Raw genomic sequence first — 24,680 nt, 5'->3', positions numbered from 1 at the left:
TGTCATTTGATGGCTCGTGTGACACACATAAGTGGTGTGCACCTCTAGGTGCTAGCTTATAGAATTGCCTCATAGGGTTTTGTGCAACTAATTCTAAAAGTTGATAAGGCAAACAAAATAAATATCAATCTTAATATAATAGGGGTCACTCTCTATCAAATTAACAGGTAGAACATTCAGAGCACATCCGAGAAAGTATTGCAGAGACCTCTTACATTCTACCTTACTTACCCCCTGTTTACAAAGCCATGTTGACATTACTGCACTGACAGCCACTAGTGTGACTTTGTAAACAGAGGATTAGAAAGCAAAGACTGCTAGTGGCTCTACTATTCTATTGTGACCCTGCAGTTTCCAGAATAAAATTGGGCACCAATAACCTTTGGCACTCAACAATATCCTATAAAGGGCATATTGAGGTGAACACTCTATATAGAATAGTGTTGAGTGCCAAATTCTGCACTATCTTTAGGTGCCAGATTTGACACTCAACTTTGGGTGAGAGGACTTATGCCAACTGAATTCTGGTATAAATCCTGGTGTCCCAATTGGGCAAAGATCCCCATTATTCTGTAACATTGCATGCATCTTTTGGGAATGCCCCTGGTCCACCCATGCCCCTCCCATGGCCATGCCCCCTTGTGAGTTGTGCACAATCCAATCTAGGTGCACATTGTTACAGAATAGCACATAACCAGATTGGTGCCCAAATTATTAGTGCTTGTTAGCTCCAATAATTAAATCATCGCAGCCCATCAACTAATTATTTTGGGTGCCCAAATTTGGCCAACCTTTATACGAGGAAAAGTTTTTGGGGGGATGTTGCCAGGTACTTGTGACCTGGATTTGCCACTGTTGGAAACAGGATGCTGGGCTTGATGGACCTTCGGTCTATCCCAGTATGGCAATAATTATGAACTTAGAATCTGGGGGTATATGCACAAATGTGCTATTATTCTATAATGTGCATGCACAAATGTTGCCTAGATGCCTAGAAGTTCTCTGAAAGTGTGGTTTCATTGGGTGATATTTTATTATGCTATGAAGAGGCTTGGAAAGGGGCTCCTACCTCTTCTCCCTCAGATATTGATAGGGGCAGCTGGAGGTCCTCCTTGTTGGCCTGTCATGTTTCTTCTTCCCTCCCTCCACTCCTGGGACCCATCTACACTCCAAGGGGTCTGGAGGGTGATGGGGGCAGTAGTAATCACTACTCACTCCTGAGCCAGTGACCTCTTCTTAAAACATGGCTCCACTCAAAACCTAGTAGTAGTCTTATAGTAATACTTCTAGGGTGTGTTCAAGTACTTATAGCATCAGGATTCAATCAGGGGTTACATTTATGCCTTGTGTTGTGAATGAAGGGGGAGGGGCTTCAAGGATCAAAAGCACGCAACCAGAGGTTACAGAGGGTTATAACTCTTTTCATCACCACCATCATGCAAAGACCCTTTATGGGGCTTTTTTGTTTGTTTGTTTGTTTGTTTGTTTGTTTGTTTGAAGCTCAGCAAAAATAGCTAACATCTAAAGTGGCAGGCCCACAAAACTTTTATTTTTTTTTCTTATGCTTATTTTAACAAATTTTACCATTAATGAGGTGTTTTGCAGAAGTGTTCTTTATGTGGAAAATGCTTCAAAATGCCTGTCATTTCACATTGTTGAGAGTTTCTCTGTGTTTTGCACTTTCATACAAAGCACACTTCTGGAAAGCCACTTGACAATGTGGGAAAGAACATTCATATATGTAGGCCCTTGGATTTGGAAGAAGCTTGCTTTGGAGTTAAAAGACGACACCAATTATATATTATTCAGGAAACAATTTAAGACTGTGTCATGTATAATGAGTATCAGTCTCTGTAAGCTGTTTTACAGTATTTGTATGATTTATGAAGTTCTATTAGCAAATAACAGTATAACAACCTAATAAACAAGTATACAAGGCCCTTTGCCTGCTCCTTGAGTACCCTAATTTATGTTCCCTTTTTCCCCTTTTCAAGGGTAGTCTGTGAAAATCCTTTCCTTTTTCATCTGATGCCTATTTTTATTTCCTGAGCGGTCACAGCCCTGAACAACTGATTTCCTTCCAAATAGGTCTCCTCTATTTTAAACATTAGTTGATATATGAAGTGAAATTTTCTACTAAAATCTGTTTATTTCTCAAAGATAAATACAGTATAAGTAGGGTTTTTCATTTTATGCTTTAACCCATTAACCCCAATAAAACCCCTTTGATGTAAAATAAATAAAAGAGGTATTTAACAGATAGACACAGTAAAAGCATCACTTTCCATAGAGTTCATTAACACTTCTCCATGTCTAGCATGGTCCTTTCACTGTTCTTGTGCCATATTTGCTTATACAACTTTCCAACTGCTCAAATGCATGTATTTTTCTTTTTCAACCAGAAAGTTACCCAATATTTATCCACACCACAAAAATACCAATACATATTGATTTTTTTTTTTGTATTCTCAAGTGATGCCTAATTAGTTGGAAAATAAATACTATTGAGTAGAAGCAGAGTATTGTACTCTGTTGTTATATATGGCCCAACCCCCAAATGTCTATAGATACAAAACAGAGAATGGGATTAAATTGTCTGTATTCTCAATGTAGAAGGGAAGACAGTAGCAATTAGCAAGTATGAATTCAAAGATATAGAAACGTTTAACGTCAGAAACTCTGCAAGTGGAAAGAGAGGTTTCCTTTTTTTAAATCTTTTTTAATAGGAAAGGATAGAAAGAGGTAAAGTCAGCAGTTTATTAAGTAGTGCTCTGAAAGCACTCAGAGAAGTCTTTTGTTCTTTCTTTTACCAAACTGCTCTGTACATTTGCCCCTCCTCCGAAGACATTAGTCACCATATTCAAAATGCAACCACATTGATTAGATAAGTCAGCAGCACAGAAGTTTTAAAAACACAGTTCTGATATTTAAAAAAAGTATTTCTTTTTATCAAACTTCTCTGCATAATTGCCCCTCCTCTAAAGACACATAGAGTAGTCACCAAATTGATTAGATAAGTCACCAGCACAGAAGGTTCAAAACACAGTTCTGATATTAATAATATCTTTTGTTCTTTCTTTTTACCAAACTGCTCTACACAATTGCCTTTCCTCCAAAGACACATCACCAGATTCAATGCAACCAAATTTACGTTAGGACAGCCTTTTTGCTATACAAATAATGGCTCAATACTACCAACAATCCATCGAGTTACAATGAATGCCCATGCATCACTCTCACTCCACCATGGCACCATGGGGAGTAATTCTTTTACAGTGAACTTGTATATAGGCACCCAGAAGGGACTATTCTATAAAGAAAAGTCTAGGAGCTGGTGTAAGTACTTGCATCTAAATGTCTGAGATATGCATGTTGAATGGCATTTTAGAAAAGATGTCCAACTCAGAAAATTAATCTACAAAGACACTCTTAAAGAACAACAACTAGTCTCCCAGTGGAATCGAGGCTCTTAGTTGCTATTATTTAGAGAGTCTTTGTAGATTTTTATTGCTATTCTTCCTCTGCACAGAAAAATTGTTTTGTGGGATTGTCACAACTCAGAACATGGACATCCAAGTCAGTACATCACAAATGGACATCCATCTTACATGTATTTTAGAACAGGATACAGCCTATTCTAAAATACATGTGAGATGGACAGCCACATACTGAAAACGTACATTTTACAAACTGAAATGTCCAAATTATGAACAGGACAAAATGAGGGACACGGACATCTTTGTGGCAGCAGAGGAATGTCCATATTATTAAATAGCCACACAGGACATGTCCTTTTGGAGTCCCTTCAGATCAGCTTGGACAACCTTGGATATTGGAAGATGATATGTTGAGTATTAATATCTGATACTATACAATGTATTCTTTTGGATCAGGGTGAGGTATAAGGGAAAGGGGAAGGCTAAATTCATTATTGAGTGCTGGTACACCAAAGATGGAAGGACCTATGGGCACATTTATTATTCATCAGGCTTCCAGGGGAAATTCATGTGTGAAGTTGGAAGAGGGTACCTTGGGTGATTTGGTAACAATGTTTAGTCCTATAACTTGATCACCATTTTTGCCTTCCAGAAAACCTCAGGACATTTACCCTTAAATTCTATATATGGTGCCTAAAGCTGTTCATGTTAATTTGGCCACATGGCCAAATTGTGCGCACAACTTAATTGACTAACAAGCCAATCAGCGCTGATAATTGGCAACTATCAACCAGTTATCAGCACTAATTGGCAAGTAATTAGGATTTAGGTGCATATCTGATTCTATAATGGAATGTGTCTAAATCCTATCAAGCATAATAATTTGGGGGGGGGGGTATTTAGGGGCACTTCTGGGGGTGTTCCAAGATTTTATGCAAGTTGATACAGAATCATGCCTAAGTGTGCCTTAGTTTGTCAGTATTTAAACCTGCTTATAGTAGGCCTAATTGCAGCCACGTACAATTAGGCACAGTTTAGTGTTAAGCACTATTTTATAAAGGACTCATACTTTTTATAGAACCATGCTAAACGTGCTTCATTTTTTAAGTCAATTTTTAGGCACAACTTATAGAATTTACTCCTTAGTCCTTATGGACAGTCATCAAAGGAATAAAGTGTTCTGGGGTCTATTAATGGAAATCCAAAGGCGATGTATTAAAACAAGTCAGTCATACTGTGAGGAGGGTGACATAAATCCTTAGGACACTAATTACTGAAAAATCCTGAAGGGGAGAAGGAAATTTTCTGAGTGACCTTGTGGGAAACCCCCTAGTACCTTCTGTTAAGCCTGTATGTTTACCAGCACAAGCAGGTAGCATGAGGCGTTTTGCATCTGTTCCCCCTAAGGAGGTTTACAATCTTGAATTATTGAAATTGATTTCTTATATGGAATCCACTTTAACTGGCTACCTCTCACAGTTATGTAGTTTTTTCTGGAGAGATTGCAGCTTAATTTGCTTCACAGGAGGCAGTAATCAGGGACAATGTTGCTGAGATCCACCAACAGAAAAAAAGGATTGATGAATGTGAGAAAATCAATACGTCACTGGTGAATGATGATAATTTATTGCAGAATATGTTGGAGAATATTGAGAATGTGCTTCATTACAACAGTTTACAAGTGCTCAATTTTCCTGTTAAGAGATTGATGTCACCTGCTTAAATGTTTAAAATGTATGTGCTGCAAATATTGCAGATCATTGAAAGCTTCTCTTGCAGTGTTATCTTGTGCTTTTATGTTCCTGGAACATTTAAAAAGATAGGGTTGGAAGAGGGGAAATTCATTTTGACGATGTTACTAGTTCTGATGAGTTAAATTTAACAGAGCTCTCAGAAACTTCGGTGAAAGAGAAGACTAATAGAGCTGATATGTTTTCACCATTCATTAAAACTTCTAATATGGATTTGGCATTGCCTTTTTTAAATTTTAGAGTATATATTTTTTCTGATCTCCCACCTTCTACCCAGGCTGTTAGGAAAGAATTTTTAGGTTGAAGGCCTAGAACTTTGACTCTGGGAATGAGATGCTTTTTGTTTTTAAGAATTGCAAAAATATATTATTAAGTGCCAAGCCAAGATATATCTGTTTCTCTTTCCATCACAATAAGAATAATTTATTGAGAGTAAAGCTGAACAGGAGCTCCTAGCGCCATAGAATTATAGCAAGCACATGGAATATTTTAAGTCATTATACAGGCTAGTAAGAGAAGAGAAATAGCTTTGAGAACCATATTGAATGTTCTTCCCCCAGACAACCTCATGGAGCTCCTAGCCTCATAGAATCATAACAAAGCACATGGAATATATTAAGTAACAAGCCTTAAAGCCCATTACAATGGGCAACATTTCTGTTGTGCGTAATATAATGAAATAGCCAAACGGGCAATATGTTTTATTTCTGAAATGTAAAGAGAGAGAGAGTGTATGTGTGTGTGTGTGTGTGTGTGTGAGAGAGTGAGTGAGTGTGTGAGAGAGAGAGACAGAGAACGTGTGTGTGTGTGCATGAGTGTGTGTGTGAGTGAGTGAGTGTGTGAGAGAGAGAGAGACAGAGAAAGTGTGTGTGTGTGCGTCTGTGTGCAAGAGAGAGTGTGAATGAGTTGAGAGAGAGACAGAGAGTGTGTATATGTGTGAGTGTGTGAGAGAGACAGAGAAAGTGTGTGTGTGTGTGTGTGTGTGTGTGTATGCATCTGTGTGAAAGAGAAAGTGTGAGAGTGAGTTGAGAGAGAGACAGAGAGTGTGTGCCCCCCCTGTAGCCACCCAGCGATTCTCCTTGCTCCCCTGCCCCCCTCCAGCCACCCAGCAATTCTCCTCTCTCCCCTGCCCCCCCTCTCCAGCCACCCTGTGATTCTCCTCTCTCCCCTGCCCCCCCTCCAGCCACCCAGTGATTCTCCTCTCTCCCCTGCCCCCACTCTCCAGCCACCCAGCGATTCTCCTCTCTCCCCTGCCTCCCCCCTCTCCAGCCACCCCGTGATTCTCCTCTCTCCCCTGCCCCCCCTCTCCAGTCACCCCGCGATTCTCCTCTCTCCCCTGCCCCCCTCCAGCCACCCAGCAATTCTCCTCTCTCTCCTGCCCCCCTCCAGTCACCCAGCGATTCTCCTCTCTCCCCTGCCGCCCCTCCAGGCACCCACCGATTCTCTGTCGCTCCTTTGAAAGCCCTGCCCGTCTGTAGCCTTCCCTTCGAGTTTGTTCCCTCTGAGTCCCGCCTTCTGATGTCATTTCCTCTTTCCGTGAGGACAGGACTCTGGGGGAATGACCTGGAAGGGAAGGCTACAGATGGGCAGGGCTTTCAAAGGAGCGATGGAGACTCGGTGGGTGCCTGGAGGGGGGGGGGGGCATGGGAGAGAAGAGAATTGCTGCGTGGCAATGATGGACCGGGCAGGCGGGTTGGACGTTTGTTACAGACCACTGTTGATCCGCTGGTCCTGCCTCTACATGCCGCTGTTACTGCCTCTAACAACATCGGGACTCGGGATAGATCTGTGACGTGCCATGCATGCGCAGAACAGCTGCGCTGTTTTGCACATGTGCGGCATGTCGGTGACTCTTCATTTATATAGTAGGATTATACAGGTAAGAGAAGAGAAATAGCTTTGAGAACCATATTGAATGAACTTTCCCCAGACAGCCACCTTCAGAGAATTCCACAGCATACCATCCCCTACAAGATGATTATTGTTTAATTGAAGGTATTCTGGGATCATGTTTGTCATTTGCCCCCAAATTCTATAAAAGTTACTAAACATTGTACATGCATTGTAAATTTGGGTGTGTGCTCAATTTGCATGCACAATTTAATTGAATAATGAAGCAATTAGTGCTGAAATTGGCTTCTTTAAAAACAATTATTGGTGCTAATTGTCTTTAATTAAAAGTTACATGCCTAAGTTTAGGTGTGGGTTCAAAAAGAGGGCACCTGATTTTCAGCACCATTTATAAAATAGCGCTATGTGCTATTTCTTTCAGTCCTGATTTTTTAGGCGGCATTTTGTAGAATTTAGTCCTTGTTGCACAAAAGCAGCATCCTTATGAGCAGAATTATTAATTCACCACAACCTATTTCCTTTGTTAGTGATCTTTCTAATGTGTATCTTTAATAAAAGGGGGCATGATGCAAACATATTATCAATTGAATTGAGAGGTCCTGAATTTCATTAGATATGCCAGGTTGGATCAAAAAAAAAGTGTGTGGATGGAGTGTGGTTGGGTGTTCAGAAAGAAATGAAGTTGCTGTGGGTAGTGTTTGACTACAGGCTATCAATGCAGAATCAGGTTATGGAGGTCATTCCACTTGTGTGCAGCTCTATATGTTGTTTAGATTGAAGCTTATGTTGTCACTAGGTGACTTTCAGGATGTACTACAGATTATGGATCTTTCTAGATTCGATTACTGCAATGCTCTGTACCTTAGGCTGCCTAGTGTGACTTGCAGGACATTGCATTTGGTTCAAAACGCGGCAGCTAGACTTGTAGCTTGGATTCCTAGGTCTGAACACATAACACCCTTGTTGAAGCAGCTACATTGGCTGCCAGTGTTTTTTTTTTTTTCAATTTGCTATAAGGCACTGGTTTTGATTAATCAAGCCTTGTATGCAATAGTTCTGCTTTAATTTACTCAAACTGTTCATGAATATTGCCCGTAATGATCATTGTGCTCAGAGAGGCCCTTTTACATCATGGCAGTAAGCCCAACCATACGCTAACCTGGGAACACCACCAGCTGAATGCGGACGCCAGTGGTAGTTACAGCCCCAGCATACCATTTGCCTGGCTACAGAAAATAGCTAGATCCAGCATGGTGGTAACCCAGTGGTGGTCGGGCAACACCACCTGCTACCCTGATACCACTAGGTTAGCTCAGGAGCCCTTAATGCCACATCAATAGGTGACATTAAGTGCTCCCCCTGCATGGCCACACAGTAAGTGAAATCTTATCGCATGGCCATGCCATATTTTGACCATTTTACCAACTTGGGTAAAAAGGGCCACAGCATATGGCCACAAAAAGGGCCTCCGCAGCTAGCGCATGACCCTTTTTACCACAGCTTGGTAAAAGGACCCCATAAAGCACAATACATTTAACTTTGGACACAGTAGCAAAAGTTTGTTATGTTGATATGAGCTTTTCTGCCTTCTCTATTGCTGGAGTTCATTTATGGAATGCCCTCCCTGGACAACTTCATTTAGGCTGCAATGTGGTTCAGTTTAAGAAATTGTTTAAAACATAGGGCCTCTTTTATAAAGCTACGCTACCAATTCTTGGTGCAGCAAATGAGAGGAAACCCATTCAGTTCCTATGGGCTTCCTCTCATTTGCCGCACAGGAATCGCCAGTGCGGCTTTGTAAAAGAAGCCCACAGTTGTTTGTTGCAGTTTTTATGTAGGAGCAACTGCTGTTTATGTTATTGATAAAGAGCAGTACTTGCAGTTTATGGTTGGTTTTGTGATACGTGGTATGTTGTGATTGTTCTTAAATTTTGTTATTTTATTATGTATGAATTGTAAACCACCTGGGTTATAGGCGATATCTACATTTTTAAAATAAATAATAACCCACTGAGTGGCAGATATAATTTGTGACCTGCTCATTGTTTTTCTGTTAAATATAAGCTGATTATGATTGTAGTATTTCTTCCGTTCTGACAATGACAATGATATAATTATATTTAATTTATATTTTATATTCTACATTTCTCCTCAGTTGTATTATGTTTGTTAAAAGTCAATAAAAAGTTTGAACTTTAAGAAGCTGCATAGAAAGATGCATAACCAGAAAAAGGAAAGAGATTTTAATGCCCCGTACAAGTCATTAGTGAAGCTCCATTTGGAGCATTCTGTTCAGTATAGGAGACAATCTTGTTAAGGGCATGAAAAAACTTGAAGGGGTTCAGAGGAAAGTATCAAAAATGTTATGGGGTTTGTGCCAAAAGACATATGAGAAGAGCCTGTATAACCTGAATATATATACCCTAGAGGAAAGGAGTGATAGGAGAAATATGATACAGACTTTAAATATTTGAAAGATATAAATATACAAACAAATATTGTCCCAAGACAGGGACATGGTAAAACCAGAGAACATAAATTGAGGTTGCAGGCTGGTAGACTTAGGAGTAACTTACAGAAGTATTTTTTCATGGAGAGGGTTGTGGATGTCTGGAGTGCCCTCCCAGGGGAAGTGATTGACGCAAAAACAGTGGCAGAATTTGTGGGATAAACACAGAGGATTCCTGTATAACTGGAATAAAAATAAAACTGAGTGGTACTTAATTGAAAACTCAAGTAGTTGGGAAGAAAGGGCTATGTCAGGCAGATTTCTATGGTCTCTGTCCCAAATATGGCAAGATAAATCTGAATAGGCTGGTGTGGGCTTCAGTGACAACTCCAGTAGTTGGAAAGTATGGCCATAGCCTGACAGACTTTTATGGTCTGTGTCCTGAAAATGGCAAAAATGAATCAGAGAGCACCAAACAGTAGAGATAACCAATATGTCAAATTGACAAAAGAAGAATAGAGTGCATGCAAAAGTCCTTTCAAGGGCATGCAGACTGCTCTCCTTTTATAGTTGTTTTTTTCTGGTTCGATTATGGCTATGAGCTAGACATGTTTGTTTATTTATTTATTTATCTATTTATTTGTATGTTTTCTGCATTAAGAAACCTTATGTCAATTATAGTCCACCACTCTATATTTCTTGGCCCACCTGAGCACCAGTTATTTTTGGCAATAATTTAGAATCTTTGCCAAACAGGCCTAGTCACTTGGTGGTTGCCCCACATTAAGGCTGCATTGAAAAATAGTGTGCTCTTTCAACTGCAAAATCTGTGGAGAATACTTCTGAGATGAACAGCTCCCAAAGTCCACCATTAGATCTATCTCCATACCTTCCGGAAGACCAATAATTCTGTTGTTAGTCTTTCAGTCCTATTCTCTGGGTCATCTAGCTTAATAAACAACTTAGCAATTGCCAAATTATGCTAATCCAATTCTTTTTTCAAGATATCTAGGTCATCTTCTGTGCCTGCAATGCATTTCTCTGTTTCATCTAGCTGGCTGCCTCAACCTCAGGTACCTTTGTAATTTCCCCAGTTAAATACTGATATTATGTTGCCTTCTCTGATGATCTGAAGAACTATTCCCAGCTCATTATTCTAGGTCTCCTGCTCACTTGACTTACGAGAAGCATTATTCAGGGTGTCTGGTGGAGACATACTGACAAATGCAGAAGCACCATCTTGCTGATAAAGGCATTCCACTTTCATTGGTTGTCAGGCAGGTTTCTGAGGTTTATTTAGCAGGTTAGCAAATAGATTCTGTTTTCTTGCAACAACACATGGAAGCATTACATCTATGCAGAAGTGACGCAACTTATTAAAGTCAGATGTACAGAGACTGTAGTATTTTAACTGAGGACTTTTATGGAAGCAACAAACTTTTATTCTCACTCTACAACATTCATCAGATGACTTTCTTTGACACCTCCAGGCCACCTCTCCTTTTAATTAAAGAAGGACACCAGATAATATTGTTAACAATGGAAGTCTTGTCAAACTTGATAGTTATTTATTAGGTGACAAAGGTGCTGCTTATGTGATCTTTAGTAATACAGTTTCCATGTATCTGAACTTCAGTAAGGACTTTGACACTTGTGAATGAAATTAGTCAGTAAAGGAATGATTCAATGGGCTGTAAATTGGGTGAGAAACTCATTAAGAGGCGTGGTGTAGAAGGTAGGGTTAATGGAGATCATTTTATTGAAACAAACAAAAAATAGAGGCACAATACAACAATAAAAAACATAGAGGTATGAAAAAGAGTTTGATGTTGGAGTTGGAGTATGGTAAAAGTCACTTTTATTCAAATGCACACAACACAGCCATGTTCCGGCTGCACCTGCATCAGGGACATAAGCAATGATTTTGTAGCCCTGTTCAGCCTCCATGTAGTTAAATTATACTTGATAGATATATCCCAATAATAAAGTACTTATGAAGACTAGTCTCAGGGGCATAGCCACTTGTGGACCTGGGTCCTTCTACTTTTACCCAGGCCTATCTAGCAGCCGGCATACATTCTTGCTGCCTGAATTTATGAAGCTCCCATAAGCAACTTTTTATGGCTCAATAATTTTTATTATTGGAAAACCTCAAAGCAACATTTCCATTTGGGTATGAACAGTTTACCTAGTTACCCCATAACATTGTAGCATCTGTGCCATTGTATTACATTGTCTAGCTAATAGCTCCCAATGTTCTCTGCTGTACACCCTGGTCTGCATTACTGCTTGTTCTCCAACAACATTTTTCCAATTTTCTCCTCCCTCCCTTTTCTCCTAGCACAGTTATTGTCCGCATCCCACATGCTGTGTCTACTTAGTTTCCACTCCCCTATCACATGTTCATTATCTGTCCTCTGGCTTGGGGTGTCAAAGTCAGCCAGAAAGGAGTCCAGCAATGCCAGAAAGGTTTTATGATCTGCGGCCTTCGAGTTCCCAGTCTTGTTATCTCAGTGCGCAACAGGCGGATCATCTGTCCTCTCCACTGATGAAGTGTAGGACCTTCCGTAGACAGCCATGCCAGTAGTATTGTCCTCTTTGCCACCATTATGGCTCTGGAAACAAATGCCCGGCATCCCCTTGGCAAATGTCCCATCAGCCGGGGGTATCCAAACAGAAGTTTAGGTTCAACTTGCCAACGTATCTCCCAGGCGACAGCAGTCTGTTGCGCCAGCATTCTCCAGAAGACCTTCACTCGCGGGCAGCTCCAAAACATATGGCCCAAAGTTGCACCCTCCGTTCTACATTTGGGGCATGCCCCATCTGGTGACAGGCCCATGTGGAATGCCCTTCTTGGGGGAATATATGCTCTCATTGTGAATTTAAATTGGAGCTCCCAGTAGTGCGCTTGATCCGTATTCTTGCGATACCCTAGTAGGTGTTCCCGTACCATGGTTGCCGTAATTTCGGCTTCAAGCTCCGTACTCCACCTGGTTGACAATGTCTCAAAATCTGGCTCTTTTGCCATGTCCTTTAGATGTCTGTGGTAGTACGTTAGCGGGACTTTCTGCTGTGCGCCCAGCGAGGGAGCCGACCCCAGCTCTTCCTGCACATCCTCTGTCAGTGCTTCTTGTGGAAGGCTGGCAATATAATGTTTTAATTGATAGTAGTGGAACCAATCTGACGGGTTCATGGAAAACCGGTCCCTAAGATCTTTCCAGGGCTTGACTTTTCCATGTTCATCTATCGCCTGTAGGAGGTACTCCAGTCCATTAGTCCTCCAGCGTTTAAAGGCCTCATGGCTCTGTCCCGGCGGGAATTCCAAATTACCCCAGATTGGGAGATAAGGGGTTGTGCAAGCCAGGAACCCGTGGTGCCGGCAGAGCCAATGCCACACCGTTTGTGCCGCCGGCAAGAGTTGTGCCTCTACCAGCAAACAAGGCTCGCCCTTGCTTTTCCTATGCAGCAGGTAGCCAATATGTCTCCGCTTCACCTCCGACAATTCCAGGGAGGTTGGGGTAAAGTATTGTGTACCTCTAAGCCAATCATTCACGTGTCTCAGTCCACTAGCAATTGTTAAATAGCGTAAGTTCAACAATCCCAAGCCTCCGTACTCCACCGGCAGATATAGAGCTGACAGTGCTGTTCTTGGTTTTTTCCTCGCCCACAGGTAAACTTGGCAAGGATTCTCTATTTCATTTCTGGGTAGGATAGCACTTTACAACATGGTGATAGTGCCCAGGTGGTTGTATGTGTTCCAGACCTTGCCCTTATACCTGTCTAAACTGGATGAAAAGAGACTTAACAAAATTCTATAAGCAACTTTTTATAAAATTACCCTCTAAAAGTCAGACACTGTGGAACAAAGCTTGTAGACACATTAAGAGAAGACATTCCCTGGGACATGTGTAGGCTGAGGGAGGAAAAGGATGCACATGCATTAGTGTTGCTTAGACATGGTGAATTAGAGATAACAGGTGTGGTACTGACTTGGTTCAAATAATTTCTAAGTAGAAGAACATATTGTGTGAGGAAAGAATTCAATGTCTCACCACTCTCGCTGCTTTTATTTAACATTTATCTCAGCGCTTTGGGTGAATTATTTTCACAGTTAAGAGATTACAGTTTTATCTTATGCAGGTGTCATTTTTTTGCTGAGTCCAGCTTTAGAAAAATTGGAAGATACTTTAAATTCTTTAAAATATATTTTGCTTATAGATAATTGGACAAATAAACATTTTTTAATTCAACAAACTACAAAAATATTATGACTTGGGAAGTGAGAATATTCCTGAAAAAGAGCTTGTACTATATTCTGGTGAGAATTTGAAAATAGAGGATCATTCTAAAGATCTTGGGATCATTCTAGACTCTAATTTGTCATTTGAGAGACAAATTAATGCATTAACAATTTTTGTTTCCAAACTAAGACAATATCAAGCTATATGATTTATTTATTTTATGGCATTTGTATCCCACATTATCCCACCTCTTTGCAGGCTCAATGTGGTTTACATTTTGTCATGGATACTGGAAGTAGCATTTAGTATACATTTGGTTTACAGAGGGTTTTGTGTTAAATGGTAGTAAGATAGATGAGGGCGTTAGAGCAGAAAGACATTATAACACATTATAAGACAATCTAGATCTTAACTAAATTCACAAAGTTTTAGAATTATATTACGGGCAACTGTCTCCACATCTAGATTACTGCAATTCATTATATTGCAACATTTCGTCCAAACTGCAGAAAAAGTTGCAGTTGTCACAGAATACCACTGATGGATTAATATTTAGGAAATGCAAGTTTGACAGCACTTCTCCACTTCTGACGGATCTTCATTTCTTATATGTTAATAAATGTATAAAGTTTAAGTTGCCTTGTTTAGTTTTAAAATCAATTTGTGACCAGAATTCAGGAGGAGTTACTGAATTATTTGCTATCCCTCCTAATAGATATAATTCTTGTTTTCTATGAACTTTACAAATAGAATACCCTTAACTCAGAAATATCCATTTACGATCTGTTTATGGTCATTCTCTCCTGTTTCAAGATGCAAGAATCTGGAATGCTTTGTCTCATGAACCAAGACAAATTCCATCCTACCTATGTTTTAGAAAGGCCTTGTTTCAAAACTAATGTGACTATCCTGCTTATAATCGAAAGAGAAAAATGCCTATAATGTGACCCAAATCGGGAGATGGGCGTCTTTCTCCCGTGGGCGCCCAAATCGGTATAATTGAAAGCCGATTTTGGGCGTTTCCAACTGCAATCCATCGCAGAAACGGGTAAAGTTGATGGGGGCGTGTCGGAGGCGTGGTGAAGGCGGAACTGGGGCGTGGTTATTGGCCGATGAGAGATGGGCATCTTTAGCTGATAATCGAAAAAAAAGGCGTTTTTACCATGATTTTGGGTCACTTTTTTTGGACCTTTTTTTTCATGAACAAGTCCCAAAAAAGTGCCCCAACTGACCAGATGACCACTGGAGGGAATCGGGGATGACCTCCCCAGATTCCCCCAGTGGTCACTAATCCCCTCCCACCAAAAAAAACCCACTTTACAAACTTTTTTTCCGAGCCTGTATGCCAGCCTCAAATGCCATACCCACCTCCATGACAGCAGAATGTGTTCTATCCTCTGACAGCCTTTCCCTGGTTCTGATGTGGCTGTCGGGTGAGTGTGACACCTTTTCTGTTAAGGGCACTGCAGAGTCACATCAGCAATGCATTGTGGTGGGTATAGGGTATTGGGCTCCGTGATTCCACTAGCTTGTGCCACATGCTCACGATGTTGGTAGTTGATAGGCTCTACTCTCATGGTGCTTTTACCTCTGCTGGGTCAGAGTGTGCCCTGTTTTGTTTCCGGTAGTCCATGAGGTAATGGCCATTTTTGTAAGCCAGTTTTAGATCCCTTTCACGTGTTAGCCACGTTAGAGAACTTAGTTCTTCCCTTGAATGTGGCTGAAAGAGGGCATTGTACAGCATTCTGCCAGCTTTGACCTACTGCTAATCTCAGTACCAGGGAGACTCATTGTCAGTGGGGCACAACCTCTGATCTGCAGTTAACTGTGAGTAAGCATGCTTATTTCAATAAAGCGTGCTTATTTTCGGAGAGATTAGTCTTCAGGTGTCAAGTGGTGTGCCAATGTTATACAGCAGCAACATTTCATAGAGGCCTGCGTGTATGCATGTCCCTGGAGCACTTTTAGTGGGTACCGCAGTGCACTTCAGCCAGGTGGACCCAAGCCCATCCCCTACCTGTAACACTTTTGCTGGTAAATGAGAGGCCTCCAAAACCCACTGTACCCACATGTAGGTGCCCCCTTCACCAGTGGCGTAGTCAAGGATGGGCCTGGGTGGGCCCAGGCCCACCCAGTAGCAGCACACCTATGATGTGGCTGGCAGAGATCCCCAAGTCCCATCAGCCGAAAACTCCCAACAACTTTTCCTCCTGCATATGTTGTAAATAGCAGATCTTTGCCTGCAGCGACTGTTATATACTGCTTGCACCGGCCCCACAGCCTTGCCTCTGATGTATGCCTATGCGGAAACAGGAAGTTGTATTGGAGGGAAGGCTGTGGGGCCAACATGAACAGAGTACATTTGTTGCTGCTCGCCGAAAGTAAAAATCTACTATTTAAAAGGTATACGGGGGAGGGACGATGTTTGAGAGACCATATGGCATGCAGGCGAGAGAGGGAGAGACCAAATCATTTGTGGGACAAGGTGGAGTTCTTCTGCCCACCCATCTTGGGTCCAGGCCCACCCAAAATTGAGTGTCTGGCTACGCCCCTGCCCTTCACCCCTAAGAGCTATGGTAGTGTTGTACATTTGTGGGTAGTAGGTTTTGGGGAGGGGGGTTGGGTGCTCAGCACCTGTGGTAAGGGAGCTATGCATGTGGGAGTGTTGTCTGAAGTCCACCGCACTGACCTCTAGGGTGCCCAGTTGGTGTCCTGGCATGTCAGGGGGGCGTGTGTACTACGAATCGTGGCCCCTCCCACTACCAAATGGCACAGATTAGGACGTTTTTCAGCTGGGCGTTTTTAGTTTCCATTATCGCTAAAAAAAACAAATACCCAGCTGAAAAACATCCATTTTTTCGAAAATTCGGTCTGTCCCGCCTCTTCACGTACCCGTTTTCGGACATAGACGCCCATGGAGATAGGCGTTCGCGTTCGATTATGCCCCTCCACGTATGAATTTGCTGTTGACTATACATCCCTCAGATGTTGAGGTTCTTTCCTGAGTGTTAACTGCTATGAATCCTGTGTGAAATGTGGGTGGTATACAAAACATAGATAGAATAAAAAAAGGATTATAAAGCATAAAATGAACTAGCTGAAGCAAAGAAAAGATGATGACACATGACACAAAGTTCCAGGTGCTTGACAGGTTTCTTCAGAAAAATATGGAGAGGTAAAATCTTTCTTAGAAGTGGGAATTCAAGATTAAGGAAGTAGGATACTACAAAGAAAATATGAAAAATTAATGGATCAATATTCAAAAGCACGTATACAATAAGTAGTGAATGCTAAACATTTAAGTGCCCTTTCTATGAATTTCCAATGGCTTTAGACGTATACCCCTGGATTCTGTAAAGGTCACCCAAATTTGGATGTGGATCCGAGATCCATGCACAAACTAGCAACTAATTATCAATTGTTGGTGTTACTGGACACTAATTAGAATTTATGCACAGATCTGTCTATGTAATATGCTATAATGCTGCGTGCCCAAAGTGCCCCACATGTAAACAAAAAGGAGGTGTGGCCATGAGAAGGGCATGAACCCGTCAGGGGCAGTTCAAAAATGTCAGCACACTGTTATAGAAAACTAAGAAAACTAGGGTATGCCAGGATTTACAACAGATTTCAGAAGGTGTAAATCCTCAATCTCAAAAGTTGCGCATGGAAACCATTCTAAGTGGTATTTTTAAAGGGTGCTCATCCCTGAGCACCCTTTCTGGAATAGTGTTTAGTGTGAATTTTTCCTGGCATCTAAATTTGTTTCAATAGTTCATGCTACTAATAAAAAAGTTTTGGAAGGTGGTGGATGGAGTACTAATACTAATATCTCAAAACCTATCTCACACCAAAACACTATAAATCAGAGGAAAACAGAATTTTCAACACAAGGAGGAGAAAGCCTTAGTAAACCCAGACCAACTTAGTCAACAATGGTCTTAATAGGGCTCCATTTGTTGATCATTTGCATAAAAAACCTCCTGTGTTTTTTAAAATTATTGTTAAATAATTTACTCAAATAATGATCAATATTTAGCTTCAACCCTTATATCACCGCATCTCTACGATGGTGGCCAGCATTTCATTAACTGCTTCAGGGACTTGCCCAATTTGTGAAAGTAGTGGTCTGTACTGAGCTCTCTGAGTTTATGAAATTTTGCCTTAATACCTACCGCAAGTCCCTGAACCAGTTAACGAAATGACGGCCACCATCAGACAGATGCCATGATATAAGGGCTGAAGCTAAATATTGATGATTATTTGAGTAAAGTATTTTTAAAATGTTTAACAATAATTTAAAAAACACAGGAGATATGTTTTGCTAATGATTGGCAATGGGGCACTATTATGACCATTGTTGATTAAGTGGATCTGGGTCTGCTAAGACTTTTTCCTCATTATGTTGAATATTCTGTGCTTTCCACTGATTTAGAGTGTTTTGGTATGAGGTAGGTTTTGAGATCTAAATTTATATTTGACATCTACTGAATCTGGTCCATAGTGACCCAGACAATGCCAGGGTATAATGTGGGCACCCCGTCTAACTATATAAATAGCCAATGATATTCTGGTCCAGTCCTTCTTAACATTTTACAAAGCGATATTGTGGAAGGGCTGTCTGGTAAGGTCTGCTTCTTTGTGGATGATACCAATATATTCAATGGGGTAGATATCCCTGGTGGTGTGGACAATATTGGGAAGGATCTGGTGAAACTTGAGGAATAGTCCAGAAATTGGCATCTAAGATTTAATGCTAAAAAAGCAGAGTCATACATTTGGGCTGCAAAAACCTGAGGGAGAGGATTGATTTCCAGGTCGCATAACATAACATAACATAACATAACATAACATAACATAACATAACATAACATAACATAACATAACATTTTAATGTACATTCCGCTACAACCAATGTAAGTTCTAAACATATTACAATAAAATGTCAGGTAGAATAATACTAGAGATTTAAAAAACAAGATCAATATAGAACAGCAACAAAAAAGAAACAGTTCAAAATAAAATTAAGGACTTCATCCCTTTAGGGGAAGGTAAAGAAAAAACTGAGGGACAGATGCACAAATCCGACCATGCTAGTATCATCCAATTTTGACTGGTTCCATCCAGTTTAGCATTCATGTTATTTAGCGAATGATACACAAAGGGATTTTGCATCCATCTTACTGATTGTGGTAGTAGGCAACCATGATTCTATGCAATTGTATTACAATGAGCTGATTAGTATTAAAATGAACATTTCGAGCAATGCACAGCCATTTCTGAGCAATTCACAGAAATGAGCACCTAACTTTAATGTGCAAAATTTTCCATGAGGTCTAGAGTTGTCGTTGTGTGAGGAAAACTTCTAGAAGAAGCACTCTGCTTGAATTTTTCAATAGCAAAGCTTGTCTGAGAGCAGAAAACAGCTTAGAGGGGCAGAGAAGCAAACAGAGAGGGGGCTTTCAGCAAGGAGGAGATCTTTTTTTTCAATAGCAAATTGCTCTTATGCAGGCTCTACCTTCTTCCTGAACCTTCCTCCTGCAGCTTACTTTCATTCCCTCAGGCTGCCCCTGATGATGGGAATCTTCTCCTTGCTGAAAGCCCCCCCCCCCCCCAAGCTGACATCGTAGGGGCTTTCCCCCAGCCAATTGGCTATCAAATTGATTCTCTGCCTCCTCCCAGTTGACATTATATGGGCAGACAGCCAGTCAGCTGGGAGGGGGTGGAGAAACAAGCAGGCAGAAAATGGGCATGTATTAACTGCTACCACACAAACCTCCTGTTCACTAAGCCCTGCTAGCAGCTGATGTGCGCTAATGCAAGCAGAGCCCATTCACTTTGAATGTGTTGGTATTGCCATGTGGCAGCCACTAGTGCAGCGTAGTAAAGAGTGGGAAAAATAGTAATTGTTTTTGCAATATTTTTACAATTAGTGCATACCAATTTATGCTTTAATTAGTGCATACCAATTTATGCTTTAAAGGCATTTTGTATAGCTAAATAGGAGGTGCTAAGTGTATCTATGCTTACTGAGACCATGGTACCATGTGCTAATCGGCATTTTAACATGCAACCTGCAAAAGAAATGTTAGAGTTAAAGTGCAGTTACTGCAAAATTTAATGCACTTTCATTAAAGAACCCCTAAGAGAACATGGTTGCAAGGTTTTTTGTAGAGCTGTCTAAATTATGGAACTGGGCTGAGAAACAGCACAGATGTACTAGGGATGGGGAATCATTTGCAACAATACAGGAAATGTCAACATATCCCATGTTGTTCAATGTAGTTATCAAATGAAAATGAGCAAAAAAAAATAAAAAAAGAAAATTAGGATTTTATCATTTTCCGATAATATTGCAGACTCTTTTGAGAGAATGTGCACTATTTGCAGAGGGTGTCCATTGTGCATGTGCAAACTATCTGAGAACCTCTGTGCATGAGCACATAGTGTGCAGTCTTTCAGAAAGAGTGTGCCCTCTTTGCACATAGTGCACACTCAACAACTTTGCTCCTGTGACAAAAAAATGGTCAAACAAAAATGAATAAAACAAAAATTCCTGGAAACAAGACTGGAAACAACATGAAACAAACATATTTTTGGCTGCCCAAACTATAACTATAACTATAGTATTTATTGGTTTAAGTTGGCACACTAAATGCTCATTTTCAAAGCAGATGGATGCCTTAAAATGCCTAAATATGTCCATCTGCTAAAAATGTCCAAATCCTGATTTTGGAAAGTCAGAATTTGGATGTTTCACACTGCAGTTCATCCAAATAGCAAAGAGGGGGAGGAGTTGTGAGTATGTTTTCATCAGGACTTGAGAAGGCAAAAATCAAGATGTCTAATTGCAATTACTGAATGGGAAGAAAGGTCCAAGCCTGAAAAGAAGGATATCCTAAGTTAGACCTGTTTCAGCTATTTCCAGGGTACAAACAGATGCACTGATTGAGCAGCTGACCAATGGAGGGGTTAAGGTAGCTGCAGGTATTATGGTCATTCTCAGCAACGCAGCAAGCAGGACAGTTTGTAAAATGGTTGTTTAGGATGGATGTCTCCAGCTTAAGGATTTTCTTCTCGCTTATTTTTCTACAGGAAACCTGGACATTTTTCCTGCTCAAGAATAGTTATAATATGAATGGGGATATTATGAGCAGGATGTCTCAATTCTGACTTGAACAAATCAAATAAATATACGCTTGGAAACAGATCATTCAATAAGCAAATAATGAGATATAACAGGAGGAAAAACCTCAAAAAGCACCTTCTCCCACAAAACACACGGGTAGAAGGGCTAGGGCTTCTTCATCATTGGAGAAAACCTCCTGAAAATTGTAGCTTCAAATATCAAAAACAGTTGAAATTTACTACACTGCTAAACTCTTTAGATGTTGAAAAATACAGAGAAGGTACTTAGCTTGACTTAGCTCAACTGCAAAACCTCTCTGAGGCTCCTCCGTGACTGAGACCGTGGTTAACGGTGGTCTCTGTTTCGCCACTGCTGCTTCAGAACTTCCAGTCCAGTGTTTTTCCGTTCAGAATCCTGACGGGTACATGAAGGGTAGCTCCTGTTATATCTCAGTATTTGCTTATTGAATGATCTGTTTCCAAGCGTATATTTATTGGATTTTCCCATACTGGAAACCTGTTCCCTGAGTTGTTTTGTAGTTGAACAAATCAAAACCAGGAAAAATGTACTAATACAATCAGAGCATACTTGATGCGTAAGAGAACCTTTTACAAAGCCACAGTACGGCTACCATGGTAATGGTGTGTGGCCAATCAGCCCTACCGCTGCGCTATCGCAGGATCTCAGTGGTAGTTCTGGTGTGTGCCATGCACCATATCCTGCGCTGGTTGGCGCAGGATCTCTTACCACCTCCTAAATGGGGGGCAGTAAGGGCTCCCCCAGGAAATAGTCACATGGCAATTGATTAACTTACCAAATGGCCATTTCTGTTTCAAAAAGGGATAAGGGTATGGGACTTGATATACTGCCTTTGTGTGTTTACAATCAAAGCTGTTTACATTTATATACGGGTACTTATTTTGTACCTGGGGCAATAGAGGGTTAAGTGACTTGTCCAGAGTTACAAGGAGCTGCAGTGGGAATTGAACCTAGTTCCCCAGAATCAAAGTCCTTTGCATTAGCTACTAGGCTACTCCTCCACTCCTTTTACCCACTGTGTTAAAAGGGGACCTTGGCAAGTGACAAATCTACAAACTGATGCTACTGCATGAGTCCTTTTACTGCAGCTGGGTAAAAGGACACCTAAATGTTTGTGACCATTTTATAGAATTACCTCCTTAGTATCATTAAGGCAATAAAAACAACGCAAGACCTAACTATCTTCTGAAGACTACTGAAAACTGATTTGTTCAAGAAGGCATACCAATAACATCCATCCTCAATACTAAATAAAAATGACTGCAAATAAATTAGAAAAACCGAACTTCGCTCACTTGACTGATCAACCTCTTTACTAACAATGATCAAGCTCTAACACTTTAATCATTATGTCGAAGGTAAGTTATCTATAGTCGATGAATGTCACAATCCAATCATTCACTTAAGAACCAAAATGCATTATCATAATGTATTCTTCTCTTACATGTATGTATTCTTCTCTACCATGTATGTATGTACTTTAATGCAACACCTTTTGTAACCCTGCTACTCGGAAATGGCAATCGCCATGACGGCAAATGTAAGCCACATTGAGCCTGCGAATCGGTGGGAAAATGTGGGATACAAATGCTACAAATAAATAAATAATATAAATATAGAAGTTATTCAAAATCTCTGTACAAGACATTTCAATTTTTCCCCCAGATGTTTTACATAATATTGACCAATATGTTCTCAAGATATGCCAAATTTAGAATGACTTTATCACCCTATGATCTCAACAAAAAGAATATAAATTTGCAAGAAAATAATTCAACATCTCTTCTTCAGAAATATCCTTCATCAGCCTCTCATATTTATTTCATACTCATTTAACTTTCTGTTTTGTTTTCCAACTAGGCACAGAAACAACCAATCAGTAACAAGAACCTTAGCTGATTACAGTTACTATTATAAGAGTTCATTAAAAATGTTAGAAACACATGGTACTATAATCACTGTTGCAACATTACTGCTGCATTTACATGCTGTTATAAAAGATGGTGTTAGTCCTATTCTTAGCATCTTACATAAAAAGGAGAATGTTCTTTTTGTGTCTAAGTTTAAGAAATGGTAAAAAGGATAACAATTATAATGAAAAGAGAGAACAGACTAGTAAAGGATTTGCTGAATTTGGGGGAAATGTGTCTTTTAGCTGTTCTGTAGATGGCAATTATTTTAGTACCTGTGGTGCATGAGGGGAACTACACACATGCCCCCTGCTATGTAAATTGTCTGATTTAATCAAGCATAAATTTCTACATAATTCCAAAAGCATGCATATGATGCTAAGTATGGTATGTAAATTTAATGGAGCCCTCTGAAAACAGTAAAAGTTTCAACAGAACAACAACCATTTGCTACATTAGAAGAATGAATAAGTATTTTGCTCAAATAGTAACACTATAACTGATGAGATAAAAGACCAGCTGGACAATCCAGTCTCTTCACATTGAGGGAAAAGGGAAGGGAAGGGAAATGGGACTTGATATACTGTCTTTCTGAGGTTTTTGCAACTATATTCAAAGTGGTTTACATATATTCTGGTAGGTACTTATATTTTTGTACCAGGGGCAATGGAGGGTTAAGTGACTTGCCCAGAGTCACAAGGAGCTGCAGTGGGAATTAAACTCAGTTCCCCAGGATCTAAGTCCACTGCACTAACCACTAGGCTACTCCTCCACTCTTTCCTTGTGGTTTTTATATTGTGTGAATAGATGAATACAGTAATACACACATCCCATCATGAAGGGACACTTGCCAAAACACGGCCTGTGTTGGGTTTCTGGCGTCCAGCATATCTTATGTTTTGCATATTGTATTTGGATTTTTAATTTTTTTTGTCAAGTGCAGCCTATGTACTGTACCTTTTTTGAAGACTGTATTTTGTATATTGTTTTTACTTTTTATAAATAAACTGAGCCTTCGGCCATCCTGGCATTTGTCTTTGTGCCTTCTGTTAGTTGACCGTTGTACACACATCACATCACCTAAATAAACTCATCTTACTTACATCATAGATACCTTTTCACTTATCAAACCTGCTTCAACCACTATCCTTTCAGATAATCTACCCAGTATCCCTTATTGGCACTTTTCACTGTGCTCTGTGCCTGTTCCAAGCATGTTGAATTTTGCCATGATTTAGTTGCTATTGTACATGTTGGTAGACTGTTCCAGATGAAAAACATCTTCTTAGTTTAAAAAAATATAGCTATATCTATTTACTATACAGCTTTTCCCAGGACCAACTCCATCCTGATTAAATATCCATTGGAAGGTGCAATTTCCAGAATTATACACAGTACATTAAGGGCCCTGTTTACTAAGGTACGCTAACATTTTTTTGTCACGGGAGCAAAGTTGTTGAGTGTGCACTATGTACAAAGACGATGCACTATGTACAAACAGGGCACACTCTCTGAAAGACTGCACACTATGTGCTCATGCACAGAGGTTCTCAGATGCATGATAATTTGCACATGTGCAATGCAGTGGCGTAGCAACGGTGGCTGCCATCCGGGGTGGTTTGCCGTTGCACCCCCCCCCCCCCCGGAGTGCATTTTAATTGCCGTTGCCCCCCCGGAGTGCATTTTAACTGTTGGGAGGCTCCACGCCTCTTCTCCCATCTGTTCCCCCTTCTGAGTCCCCCCCCCATGCCTACCCTCAGCTTCGTCCAAAGTCCTCTTCTTCCTGCCAGCTCCCGCACCCTACCTTTACAAGGAAATCTCGGAAGCCGAGGCGCAGCGCCTCGCATCTGCATGTAAAAGAAGTGTGGATCGT

This window comes from Microcaecilia unicolor, chromosome 4 (assembly GCF_901765095.1).
Source record: "Microcaecilia unicolor chromosome 4, aMicUni1.1, whole genome shotgun sequence".
Lineage (NCBI taxonomy): Eukaryota > Metazoa > Chordata > Amphibia > Gymnophiona > Siphonopidae > Microcaecilia > Microcaecilia unicolor.
Note: the sequence above shows the minus strand (reverse complement) of the source record.